General features: G+C 40.5%; 1 protein-coding gene across 1 annotated transcript in view; it reads left to right on the top strand.

Annotated features, from left to right (window-relative positions):
* Positions 1-3,078: 3,078 nt before the first annotated feature.
* The window catches only part of LOC133413991 (cingulin-like protein 1), a 55,497-nt gene continuing 45,318 nt past the window's right edge, over positions 3,079-13,257 (top strand). Inside the window, exon 1 of the mRNA XM_061698978.1 lies at positions 3,079-3,183. The gene's annotated coding sequence lies outside the window, so the exon portion shown is untranslated. The remainder of the gene's footprint in view (positions 3,184-13,257) is intronic.

Genomic DNA, 13,257 nt, shown 5'->3' with positions numbered 1-13,257 from the left:
TTGCATTCATCGAATTGCCAATATGTCTAATTTCTTCAAACTTCAATCATCTAATCGATCAAACACCAAAAAAGAGTCAATGGCAACAGGCGGATAAGATGTTTGGCATTTGCAGAGAAGATTTTGATTATTTTCCATGGGTGAAACCCTTATCCTCAGTTCTCCTGCTCAATACCACAAACGCATGTTCCTTCTGGCTTTTGAACATTATAAGATTTATAGCCACGAAGCATTGTTACATTTAACAAAGTAATCTACCAAACCCAAATTTCCTTACTTGTTGTGCTGTTTTACATTTGCCTCAGTTTGGGGAGTTTGGCAGAGGGCCATCCGATACATCCATTTTCTGAGCCGCTTCTCCTCACTAGGGTCGCGGGCGTGCTGGAGCCTATCCCAGCTATCATCGGGCAGGAGGCGGGGTACACCCTGAAATGGTTGCCAGCCAATCGCAGGGCACATACAAACAAACAACCATTCACACTCACATTCACACCTACGGGCAATTTAGAGACTTCAATTAACCTACCATGCATGTTTTTGGGATGTGGGAGGAAACCGGAGTGCCCGGAGAAAACCCACGCAGGCACGGGGAGAACATGCAAACTCCACACAGGGGGGGCCGGGAATTGAACCCCGGTCCTCAGAACTGTGAGGCTGACGCTCTAACCAGTCGCCCACCGTGCCGCCCATCCGATACAGAGAGATCCAATTATACAACCCAAACATCTGTGGGATGAGTATGAGGAAGGTCATATAATTTTCATCGCTATAATGGGAAAATTGTCATGTATATAATGTACTCATAAAATTTACATTATTGTTTACAGTTACAATGCCTTGTCACTGCCTTTGTACACTTGACACGTCACTTGAACAGCTTGTAAACATACCTTTATCTATATTGGCTCTGAAATAGCTACAAACAATTACTACCATGGAGTGTATTGGTATATTGTACTTTGAGGAACTGCAATGGATGCTTATTGTTGCCATCTTTCAAAGATCAAATTTGAGACCAAGATGTAGTAAATTCAACCTGACAACAGTTCCAATTCAGAAGCCGCAATGCAGAATTTATAATCATATTTATTTCCTCAGAGTCATATGCAACCTTTTGCATCTGTGTTTTTTACAAACAGAGCCATAGTATCAACCTGTTGAATGGGTGTGTTTCCCAGCTTGTGCACAGAAGTATGTGAGGCGTGGTTACCAGTTTTGAGCAACACGAAGCAATTCTGTCTTCAAGCCAACATCATAACTGCTGTTTAATCAACACTTGTCTGCAGGAGACTCCACACCTTACCTGTAAACTGCCTTTACAAGACTTGTTTCTTTGCTAACCTTCATAACTTGAACCACCACTACAATTGTGATACCAACTGCTTATAGTCTGTATTGAACACACTCAACTAGGTACAGTATGTCCTGTATATGTTCAAGTGCACTCGACTCTCAACCGGTGAGGACGGTGGCACGTGGGTTTGAGCCCAGGGGTGGCTGGACCACAAGGGATATAAATTTTATATAAATAGCTATATAGATCAATAGCAGTTTTGTGAAGTAATGAAGTACAAATTACAAATGACAGTACTTAAGTCGATTTTTCAGTTAGCTGTAATTTACTTAAGTATTTATTTTGGTGATATTGTTTTATATTTACTCCCTACATTTGAAAACTGATAGCTGTACTTTCGACTCTTCTGAAAAGACAATGTAAAAAATATGTAAAAGAGAGTGATAAAGTCAAAATGCTGGTGAGAGCTTGATTGATTGAGATCTTGGGGTCTTATAAGGTGGGGGGGGACAGGACAGGGACAGCAGCAGCATGGAGGAATGTGAACAAGGGAGCATTAACAACGACGGCAGCAGATTCGTTGGAGGAAGGTATTCCCTTTCCACGGCGGTGTTGAATGAATTGTTTAATGTTGTTGGCTTCAAGAATTAGTTGTGGGACTGCATTGTCTAGTGCCAGCCTAAAAACAACAAGCTTCAGGTGTTCAAAAATTCCCTTTCTAATCTGAAAATAGGCGGCACGGTGGACGACTGGTTAGAGCGTCAGCCTCACAGTTCTGAGGACCCGGGTTCAATCCCCGGCCCCGCCTGTGTGGAGTTTGGATGTTCTCCCCGTGCCTGCGTGGGTTTTCTCCGGGCACTCCGGTTTCCTCCCACATCCCAAAAACATGCAATAATTGGAGACTCTAAATTGCCCGTTGGCATGACTGTGAGTGCGAATGGTTGTCTGTTTGTATGTGCCCTGCGATTGGCTGGCAACCAGTTCAGGGTGTACCCCGCCTCCTGCCTGATGACAGCTGGGATAGGCTCCAGCTCGCCTGTGACCCTAGTGAGGATAAGCGGCTCAGACAATGGATGGATGGATGGGTGGATCTGAAAATACACATGCCAGTAAGGTGTATTTTTCCCCCTCAGTTGTTATTATTAGCTAATTTAGCATTTTTGTTATATTATTTTATTTTTATGTATTTATTTATTTATGTATTTTTTTTTTTTTATTTATCTATTTTGCTCATGCTGGACGTGTTGTCAGTTCAGTCCTGATGAACATGTCAGAATTTAGTTTCCAGCAAAGCTTTAGTGATTTTTTGTTTTGTTTTCTCAGTATGTGCACTAAAAGAGGCAAGCTTTTTTTGTGTGCAGTTCTTATTTTTTTTCTGGTGTGCCAAGTTATCAAAATGGGTCTTGTAGTAACAATTCATTTTTACCTTTATACTCATTGCACTCTGTACTCTTTGACTCAAGTGAAGGAGCTCCATCAGTTCTTCTAATTTCACTAGAGTATTAGTATTCTGGACTTCTACTGAAGTAGATGTGTGAGTACTTTTGCCACCTCAGATAGATAGATAGATAGATAGATAGATAGATAGATAGATAGATAGATAGATAGATAGATAGATAGATAGATAGATAGATAGACAGTCACAGATGATTTAACGCTAGCACCGAAGCCGACTCATTCCAACACACTTGACCTCCATTCTTCCCGCCCCTGAGGTTGAGCAACCCTTAGTGCGCATGCCTCCGTGACGTCACGCCCCTTCGCGGACGCAGATCTCGGCGGAATGCGGCAGGTGTAGCCTTGGAGCCACCCACCAGGCAAACTCCTGACGGGTGAGCTAGTGCAGCCTGTCAGTGTGCGCAAGAGCACCGCAGAGAGCTCACCAACAGGTAAGAAGTGATTAAACTTGACATTTCTAGAGTTTTTCACCTGGCAGCTGCAACGACCGAAGTTTGTTTTGGCGGCCTTATGTGACTTCTGCTGCCGTGACTCGGTGGTGACTAATAACCTTTTAATACGTGTTCTGGATGGCTGCTGAGCAGACAAACTTTTTGAGCGTGACATGCAAAAAGAAAACAAAAAACAAAAACAACGTTCAACAACTCTGACAGTCGTCATGGCTGAGTAGAAGTACAGACGATACACAAATGTCATCTAAATCTTTTAGAAACAAGACGGTGTAAAGCATGTGAGGTTATCTTTGTTGTTTTTTTGGGTGACACTGTCAACTCTGTTAAGTTCTAAGTGGTGTAGAACAACATACACCTAACTGTTCGTTCACTCTAATGTAGTTCCCAGGGGTTGCACTGTGGTTCCACACACAATAATAATAATAATAATAATAATAATAATAATAAGGCGGCACGGTGGAGACTGGTTAGTACATCTGCCTCACAGTTCTGAGGACTGGGGTTCAAATCCCGGCCCCGACTGTGTGGAGTTTGCATGTTCTCCCCGTGTCTGCGTGGGTTTTCTCCGGGCACTTCGGTTTCCTCCCACATCCCAAAAATATGTGAGGTAGGTTGATTGGAGACTCTAAATTGCCCGTAGGTGTGAATGTGAGTGCGAATGGTTGTTTGTTTCGATGTGCCCTGCGATTGGCGGGTGACCGGTTCAGGGTGTACCCCGCCTCTCGCCCGAAGATAGCTGGGATGGGCTCCAGCACGCCCGTGACCCCCGTGAAGAGAAGCGGTACAGAAAATGGATGGATGGATAATAATAATAATAACACTCACATTATTATTATTACTATAGTACCACCACCACTAATAATAACAACAATCATACTCCTACTACTGATAATAACTTTGATTTATATAGCACCTCTCACAGGGCACTTTGCAGTTTTTATGATATGGATGTGTGTCATCACGATGATCTAAGCTATGATCTATACTTTGGGAAATGGGTGGCGGCAGTCTATCGTTGTGAAGGACTGTTTACGCAGATAGCTCTCCCCAACATGACTGGGAGCAAATTTCCGCAAACAAGCTAATATCTGACCCAAAGTCTAGCTAGAACAGCAGAACAACAAAAAACGTCAATCATAGTAAAATAGTGCTGTAACTAAGGGAGGGTCACGATTGGAGCGTCATTGGGAAACTCTGGTGATCAGATAGGGAGGGGCAGATAAACAACCAATTCCTCTACTTAATACTCAACCTTGTTACTTCATTTAAAATGTTGAAGATTATACTGAAGCCATTCTGTCATAGGTGGAACAATTCAAGAATCAGCTCCATTTGTTCTATGGCTTAAATGTACAGTATGTTATTGTTTTCTTAAAGCTAAACTCCATGTTGATTCAAAGGGCGAGTCTGACTGTACTATGCACTGCGTGCCGATAAGAAAGCCGCACAAAAAGAATCTTTATCTCAGCTGGGTGGAGGGTCGCTACTGTCACCTACAACTTCAGCTCACATCCATGTAGTGAGCTTATGACAACCACCATACACTGGGGTGGAGTGCAAGCTTTGTGAAGCAGACCTCATCTTTATTTGTAGACAAACGAGTTGAAGAGAATGTGACGAAAGGGCATATGATCAAATACTGTATATTGCTTATTCTCAATGTCTGGCTCCAGGGCATATAGTATCGTTGTATATCTACTATACGTACAAAATTGCTTTTCTGGCATTCTTATGCCGGAGAGTTTGGCTGTTAATGGCAGTCCAACCACTTATGTAAGATAAAATAATAATTGTGAATTCAGTTAGTTGTTCAGACAAGTCATATCCTGGCTCCAGAACCCAGCCAACTTTGACATTTTAAATTTCACTTCTTTTTTTTTCCGACTTTGACACGTATGCCATGACAGGGTTCTGTCAGGACACGCTACAGAAAAAAGATTTGTGCACACAGGTTTATTGTGTCCACAGATTGCATTTGCAAAAGGCTGTAAAACAATCGTAATGCACTAATTACGACCATAAAACAGCTGACGTGCTGCATGGCGTCAAGGCTCCTAAGCTGCCATGCTGCATTCTGCAGGTGAAACATTGTCACAGTGTCCTCTTGGAGTGGCAGACACAGCAATCAGTCATGCAAGTGAAAGTGTCTTCCCAAGTCGAAGAATGCTGGAAGTCAACTCAGCTGTTGCGTTTCGCTGCATGATCTCAGGTAGTATGAAAACGATTCCGTCAATGTTGAAATATGAGGAGTTGTCGTAAATAGTTTTCTACAAGTGCAGGGTGTCAAAAATGTTGGGAAATGTTGATCCATTGAGAGCCAACACAAGAGCTGTAACAAACATTGTATGTCATCTTTACAAAGTTAATAATGCTCACTTTTGAGTGACTCTGTCAAAGATCTATTTGTTTAACACTGTGCTTTACGATGTGAAGCTGTTTGCTTTGGTGTGAAAGTGATTGCACGTCACATTACATAGAGGCGTTTTAAATGGGTTTTTGCACTCGTAGCTGAATAAGGGAACCGCAACATTACAACACATTACATGATGATGCGATTCACTTGTAACACACTTCAACCGCAAAATGGATGGATGGATGGATGGATGCATACCCATATCCCTTTTTGTTGTTATTTTTTTTTACCCAGGTTCTGCTTGAATGACAATAATATAAAAGGCCCTAACTTTATGAGACTTGAGGGGGGAAAAAACAACTTAAAACTAAATATCGAAAAGTGTTATCGGAAAACTCAAATATCTGCTGATGTCGGGATTGGTCCTTCTTCACATCTCTCACACGTATAAACACACACACAAACACACACACTCCCTCTCTCGCTCTCTCTCCTCCCTCGCTCTCTCTCTCGCTCTCTCTCTCTCATTCTCTCACAGTATTTCTCACTGTCTCTCCATTGTGTTTAATGGGCCCGCATTCTTTCCTTTGACTTCAGTACAGACAGTTAACAAACCAGACCAACAGGAAAGCACAACTCTTGGCCCTCACACACCCACTGTATTTTTATTCCAGCCACAGTACTATTCAAATAAGCATTATTAGCAAGAGTTACATATACATTTGCTGTTATTCAGTACAGAAAAGTAAAAACAGTACTGGATAAGTCTCAATTCTAAGTAGTTATTTGTTGTTCTTTCCGTTCTTACACTGGTTCCGCTCCCACACTGTCACTCCTTCCTGTTCGCTCTGTCTATCTGTCTGTGTCTGTCTGTCTGTCTGTCCCTCTCTCTCTCTCTCTCTCTCTCTCTCTCTCTCTCTCTCTCTCTCTCTCTCTCTCTCTCTCTCTCTCTCTATCACTATCTCTATCTCACACACACACCACATTTTTGCCCAAAAAGGGGTCCGAAACCACACGGTCTGAATTTGTCAATAGCTTCTCCCCGTATTGGATCACAGTTTATCTGTATCCATGTTGTTGTGGAACATGAGACACTTGGCAATCAATGCATAAAGGTTCTGATCCGCATGTTGCAGGTAAGGATGCAATATTTCATCCGTTAACAACACTACATGTGGTGTGTATATAGTTACAGGCGACTCTATTACATACACTTGCACAAGATCTTTATAAAAGATTCTTCATCTACAAAGATATTGTACAAATAGGTATGGTAAGATATATGTAACTATATATGTTTATTTCTGTAGCTGCAGCTTTTGTGATGTCAAACTGCACTGCATTACACTGAGAAATATCATTATGGTTACCTTGTCCAATTAGTGTGCAAAGCAGAACAACAATTATCCAAAATAGGAAATATGAGGAGTTTGTTCTTACCTGAAAGCAACATTCTTTTGCTTGTCTTGCATGTCGACCCATGTGACCAATTTCTTGTTACTACTGTAACTGTGAATCAACAGTTTTCTTGTGGCCTGCAAACGTTGCCTCTTGCTGGATCTTGCATTCAGGGTGTTGTCAATCTGTCACTGATTAGGATGATTTAAGGGTGTTGTTGTTATTTTTGTCATTCTTCTCTACTTGTTATATTATGTTTGTAATAGTAATTTCACAACATTCAGTCACATGGGGACGACACGAGGGCACAAAATTCTGCTACAATCTAAAAAAAAAAAAAAAAGAAATCAACAATTCAATTTCAGTTGGTGTGTAAATATGTCAAAATAAAAAAGATCTTAACAGATTAACTAACATTTTCGGTGCATATTATAAAACTGGAACATGTCGTCCGCATCATCTAATTGGATGTTTGCAACATAGAGTACAGTAATTGTTGTGCGTTTGTATTTGCTACAGTATAAATTGTGCAGTTCCTCAATGGTCATTGGATGGTCGGTAGTTGGGCAGGACTTGCGTTGGTCTTTCTTATCCTCCTATGTGGTATCAGCTTGGACGAACTGGTCATTTAGTGAAAAAGCTGCCCAATATGTGCAGCGTCGGTTTCTATTGTACTTCAAATGTCAAGTCTTCTGGTATGAGGAACTCCCTGAGATGGCATTTGCTGCCCATCAATCATTAATGCTATGGAATTCATGTAGAGCGGAAGAATGTTCTCGCCTCAATCTAGTCACCAAGTACAAGTGTCACTCTGTTGCTTATTATTCACAAATGATAATATGACACATCAGTTTTTTTTATTCTTATGAATCTATAATCAAAGTATCTATGAGCTACTTTCTCAACTGTATTTCTTATCTGAATTATATTCCTCATAATCAAACCACAGTATATTTTCTCATTCATTATCACTCTTTCTTCACAATTTCTCAGTTAGGAGGATTATACAAAAGCAACATATCCAATTTAAACATAACCTTTTATTTAATGAACAATGAGATCCCTGTGGTGCTGTGGAAGCTTTTTGGGTGCCATGCCTTGTGCTGTACGATGTGACTACAAAAATGTCAGGAAAAGCTTACAAGAACACCTGACCTGTTTTGGGAGTTCTTCAGCCATATTTTAAATGGTTGAAGGTGTGTGCTAACACCCATTTAAGATGATTTAGAATGTTGGTTAAGGATTACTTCTGAAGACAGCCACATCACAGTTATCGGAGAATATGCAAATTTTTGCAACCACATTATCTCCTTTGTTTTGATTTCTCCTTTGTATTTATTTTTTAAATTTAATTGAGTTTTACGGGTTACAGGTCACATTAATGGTGGAAAAAAATTGAAATGATTTACTGTATCTTGGTCTCATGATACTGTATCATGAAAACCTGGAATCAGAACAGGGGTATGTAGACTTTTTATAACCACAATATGTTGGGGGAAGGGCTCAATTGTTTTCTGTTTTCTCAGAGTAAAGTTTGTACCCCACGATTTGAAAACCCCTAATCTACAGTATGCGTGAAAACTAATGCTTGGTGTTTATATCAATCCCTTTAAAAAAATTCTCTATATTCTTTTAGCAATGTGCATAGTTTCAATTACTCCAATTTACCCTTTCTAATTTTAATTGTTACCATGGAGCCTGGCTGTAGCTTAACTGTTTCCCAGGTCATATGCATTTATTATTTCATGTTGATCTGTTGAAGTTTGCACCACAGAACTAATAAGATCACAGAATAGCCCAATCTGCCAGTCAAGGGTGAATCATGGGAATGTCGGAAGTTGGATGGATGTACTCGGTATGTTAGGAATGAGGGCGTTAGCAGAATGCGAGCACACGCTAAATAGTTTGGATTGCTAACATCACATACTGTTCCAACAAATATTTGCAATATTTGATGTTCATGTGTGTGTGTGTATGTGTGTGCGTGTTAACCGTTAAAACAGGGCTCACTATTGTAATCGGTGAAGTGATGTTTTACAAATGTTAAAACAAGCTGGGATGTTGTCATACTCACTTCCTCTGCCTCTCATCATTTTGCTTGATTGAGCATTGCCACTCTGTGAGGTGGGTCAGATAAGAGCATAGTTTGCCATTGCAGACGTTCTCCTGCTCTTGACTTGTAAATGTAGTCTATCACTCATTAATGCTTAGACCCTATTATTACATTGACAGCCCCAGCAGGTTTAAATAAGTATGATCTATCCACACAGAGATTTATGGAAAGAGACTGATGCTTGGCGGATGATTCATTCACTTAGCACTCTAACAAATAATTTGCATCAAACTGCCACATTTTCAAGCGTTATTTTTGCATCAGTTATTAACATTGATGTTTATATTTGACGTGATATGAGGATGCTTGATTTCTATCGAACATCACCACAATTAGTTGTTTATGACTGGTTTTTGACTGTTTTTTTCCTATGAAAATGAATGAAAACAGAAGGGATCCTTTCCAGCCCGATAACCAGTTTGCTTTCGCGGACGGTGGGGCCCTCGGCCACCAACACAATACGCGGTATAGAAAATGGATGGATGGATAGTGTTTGCCTTTGCGTAATTGCCTTAAATTCATCTTTACAAAATTTTAAATTCAAAAAATGTCAACCTGCTGACCTCAAACCTGCAAATCTCCCTTCCTTGACTTTTATTGCATCTCTTCTATCTTTCCAACCGCTCTCCATCCCCCTCAACACTATGTTCAAGCCATACAGTATAGGTCACGAAACCTATTTTTACATGTTGTAATTTTTTCCCCTAATGGAAGCTTGAGAGTTCTAATTATTCATCTCCGTTGTGGAGAAATTGCTACTAAGCTTCTCCTGAAATGCATCTTGGTGGATTTCTGCATTTCATAGCGCCTTGTTTTTTCCCCTTCAAGTTTTAATGAGTGTTGTTTTGCATTATGCAGTACCTTCAGGCTTCACTTTGGCATCTGGGAGTGTTGGCTTGACTCCAAAACTGTGGTCACCCAGTGCTTATTACTCATTAAGCCTCGTCAGAGGGCCGAGTGGGTGCAGGCTTGGTGGGAGCTGCAGTGCTTGGAGAGTAGATGTTGTTGTTGTTGTTTGCCGATGTTCTACTTTTTGAAGTGATGTAGAAGATGAAAAGGTGAAAGAGTTTAAAATGCACAGCGTACCTTTTATGCGTGTCTATTTGCAGTTGAACACACTCTCTCTGTATACACTAGTAACAATGCTAATCAAGCATGATTACGAAGTGGAATCATTTTCTTTTAATTTAAGCTCCTCCTAGTTTTAGCTGATTATGAAAATCAGTGTAAGATGGTGAGTACAATACATGATATGTCACTTAAAATGACCAGACCTCTATTAACACTACATAGTGCTGCTTTGTTTTTATGTAAATGTTTCAATATTAAAGCTAACCAACATATTTTTCCATAGGAAGTCCAGGTCCAATCTGTTGGCAACATAAAACAGTTTTATAGTACACAAAAGGTTCGAACAAATACAGTACATCAATCACACTCAGGAGGAGTCATAAGGGACGTTTGAAACTCAGCCCTCAACATGGGTGTGTTGGGATGCATTTGGGTGATGGTGTGCTATGCCAATCTAATTAATACAGGCATTAATTAGTTCAATAAGAATTCGGAAGCATAAAGGGACAAAGTTACATCACCAAAAACCAAGAAACAAATATTTCATTTTGTGTGTGTGTGATTTTTTTTTTTTTAGTTATGACTTCCGCCAAGTAGGGTAGGTTTTTGTTGTTGTTTGAAAAACAACTACTTGACCAATTTCCAGTAATGTTATGAAGGGAGCAACCCATTTCATTCTTACTTGGATCCAATATGACTTCAGATAGGATTATACTTTCAGTGACTTATGCATACATTTTTAATGATAGCTTTTGTATAACATTTGGTACAAATTGTTTTGGAATTGGTGGAGATGTGTGCCTGTGTTCTATTCTTGTTGGTCCACAAATTGCAAGATGCTGTAAAAACAGGTTGATGTATTGGTGCCTCTTCTGGAGTGTTTCTCTTTCAAATACTCTGCTTGCTTGTATGAACTGGTTAAATTACCGTATTTTCGCGACCATAAGGTATTAAAAGGCGCAGTCTCAGTTACGGGGTCTATTTCTGTATTTAACACATACATAAGGGGCACCGTATTATTGGGCGCAGGCATGGTAAAACATACGCTAGCATGTATGCACGCTAAAACATACGCTAGCATGCATGCTAGCGTATGCTTTTAAAAAGGCAGCGGGAGCAAAACTGAGTTCGGTTGTACTCTATTGAAGTATTTAACAATGTAAACAGTGAGCTCGGTTGTACTTTATTGAAGTATTTTACAATATACTCACGTTATTTTTTATCGATCCTCATCCACAAATCCATCAAAGTCCTCCTCTTCTGTATCCGAAATGAACAGCTGGGCAATTTTGCCATCAAGCATGCCGGGTTCCCTGTCGTCATTGTCGGAGTCAGTCTCGTTGCCGGGGGGCAGTTAAGCAATGATGCCGGCTTTCGCGAAAGGTCGGACAACAGTCAAAGAAGATACCTTAGCCCAGGCCTCCACTTGCGAACCATGGATTCGTTGATCTTGAATTCTCTCGCGGCTGCTCGATTCCCATGTTCCTCCGCGTAACTAATAGCTTGCAGTTTAAACTGTGCTTCATAAGCGTGTCTCTTCATAGGTGCCATTTTTAGCCAGCATATACCTATTGGGGCCGTGCCTTTCACGTCCTCTTTCACACGCACCCGTCCCCCTTTAACGTCCGCATGCTGTCCTCATTCACGTCCGCCTTTCCTCAACATAAGCAGCGTGTCGGCAGGAAATGCTCCCAGTCAGTCAAGCGGAACGCTCATCAAAGTCACACAACAACATTTACAGACTTTGGAACTCGGTGCACACATAAGGCGCGCCGCATTATAACGCGCCCCGTCCATTTTGGAGAAAATTTCAGACTTTTAAATGCGCCTTATGGTCGTGAAAATACGGTATACTTAAATCAAGGCTTTCAATAGTCATGTCAGTCTCCACTAAAATAGTTAATATTTGGCATCTTTTAATACTATACAAACCAACCAGTTGTACATGAAGAAGTATGGCATTGTATATATAAAAAAAGCTTTCTAATGGCATGTTGAGCAGGGAAGCATTCTAAATAGATTACCTGTAAATATGTCATAGTTTTCCTTTGTTGGTGGTAAGAATGTGCTGTCTACACTACACGATATGTTGCTGAATGGAGGTTCCCATGCACACCATCCAAACTGTTGTTGGGCAACTGTGAGCAACTTGACTGTGTGCACTGACTACTGAGAAGTACCTTACACAGCCTCGTTTCACAAAGTTGAATGAGGAACAGAAAGGAAAGAAAGTGTAAATAATGGACATTTCTGTTTTTGAATTGTGTTAAGAAAGTGTTGTAGTTCATTGTGTTTTCACAGAACAATCCGTAGTAGACTAATACCGTCTACACCTTTTTACTGTTTTACGATGTGTTAAAGGTGTGCTTCCATTACTATCTTTAATTTAATTTTGATAGTCTTTGATGTCCTTTTATCGGGTTTGCATAATTTTGGGTGGAAATGCCTAAATGTCCTTTTTTCAAGCTATTCTAGTTGGTCTTTTCTGCCTGGCATTTGAGACGGTCAGATTTCTCCTTATTATGCAACGTAAATAGTTTTGCTCTGATTGGAAAGATCATCTTTTATAATTGAAATATGGAAGTGATAGTGATTGGTCCATATCACGGCATCTGCTGGAGTAGAAGCTTTAGGCATTTAAGCATTCATAGCAATGTCGCGTCTGTTGAAGCTTCGTTCAAAGTTGCGTACCTCACAAGAGTTTGCATTATTTATACACACAGAATGTGCATTCGCTTTATTTGCACCATATTATGCTTCTCCCCCCTCTGTCCTCAGCAGAGGGTCATTTGGCAAGCTCATGTCCGGCGATGGTGTGCTGTAAGCAGCCACGGACAGGGCGACAAATCACTCCAGCTGGTTCCTTTTGATTTTTTCTTTTTTTTTTCTTTCCCAGTTCAGAACCTCCGCCTCACGACCGTCACAGTCACGGCAGCCAACATTACACCCTTCCCCTGTTACTGTAATTGTGAAGCACAATTAACCAAGCGATGGCCAATGGGGAGAGATATGTATATGTATATGGTATATGATATATAATTATTTGCACGTGTTTTTCAAATCCACAAATATATCCGCGATTCACACCTGTTTTCAAAACCACTAATATATCCACGAT

This window comes from Phycodurus eques, chromosome 15 (assembly GCF_024500275.1).
Source record: "Phycodurus eques isolate BA_2022a chromosome 15, UOR_Pequ_1.1, whole genome shotgun sequence".
NCBI classification, from domain to species: domain Eukaryota; kingdom Metazoa; phylum Chordata; class Actinopteri; order Syngnathiformes; family Syngnathidae; genus Phycodurus; species Phycodurus eques.
This window is presented reverse-complemented; position numbering and strand designations above follow the sequence as displayed.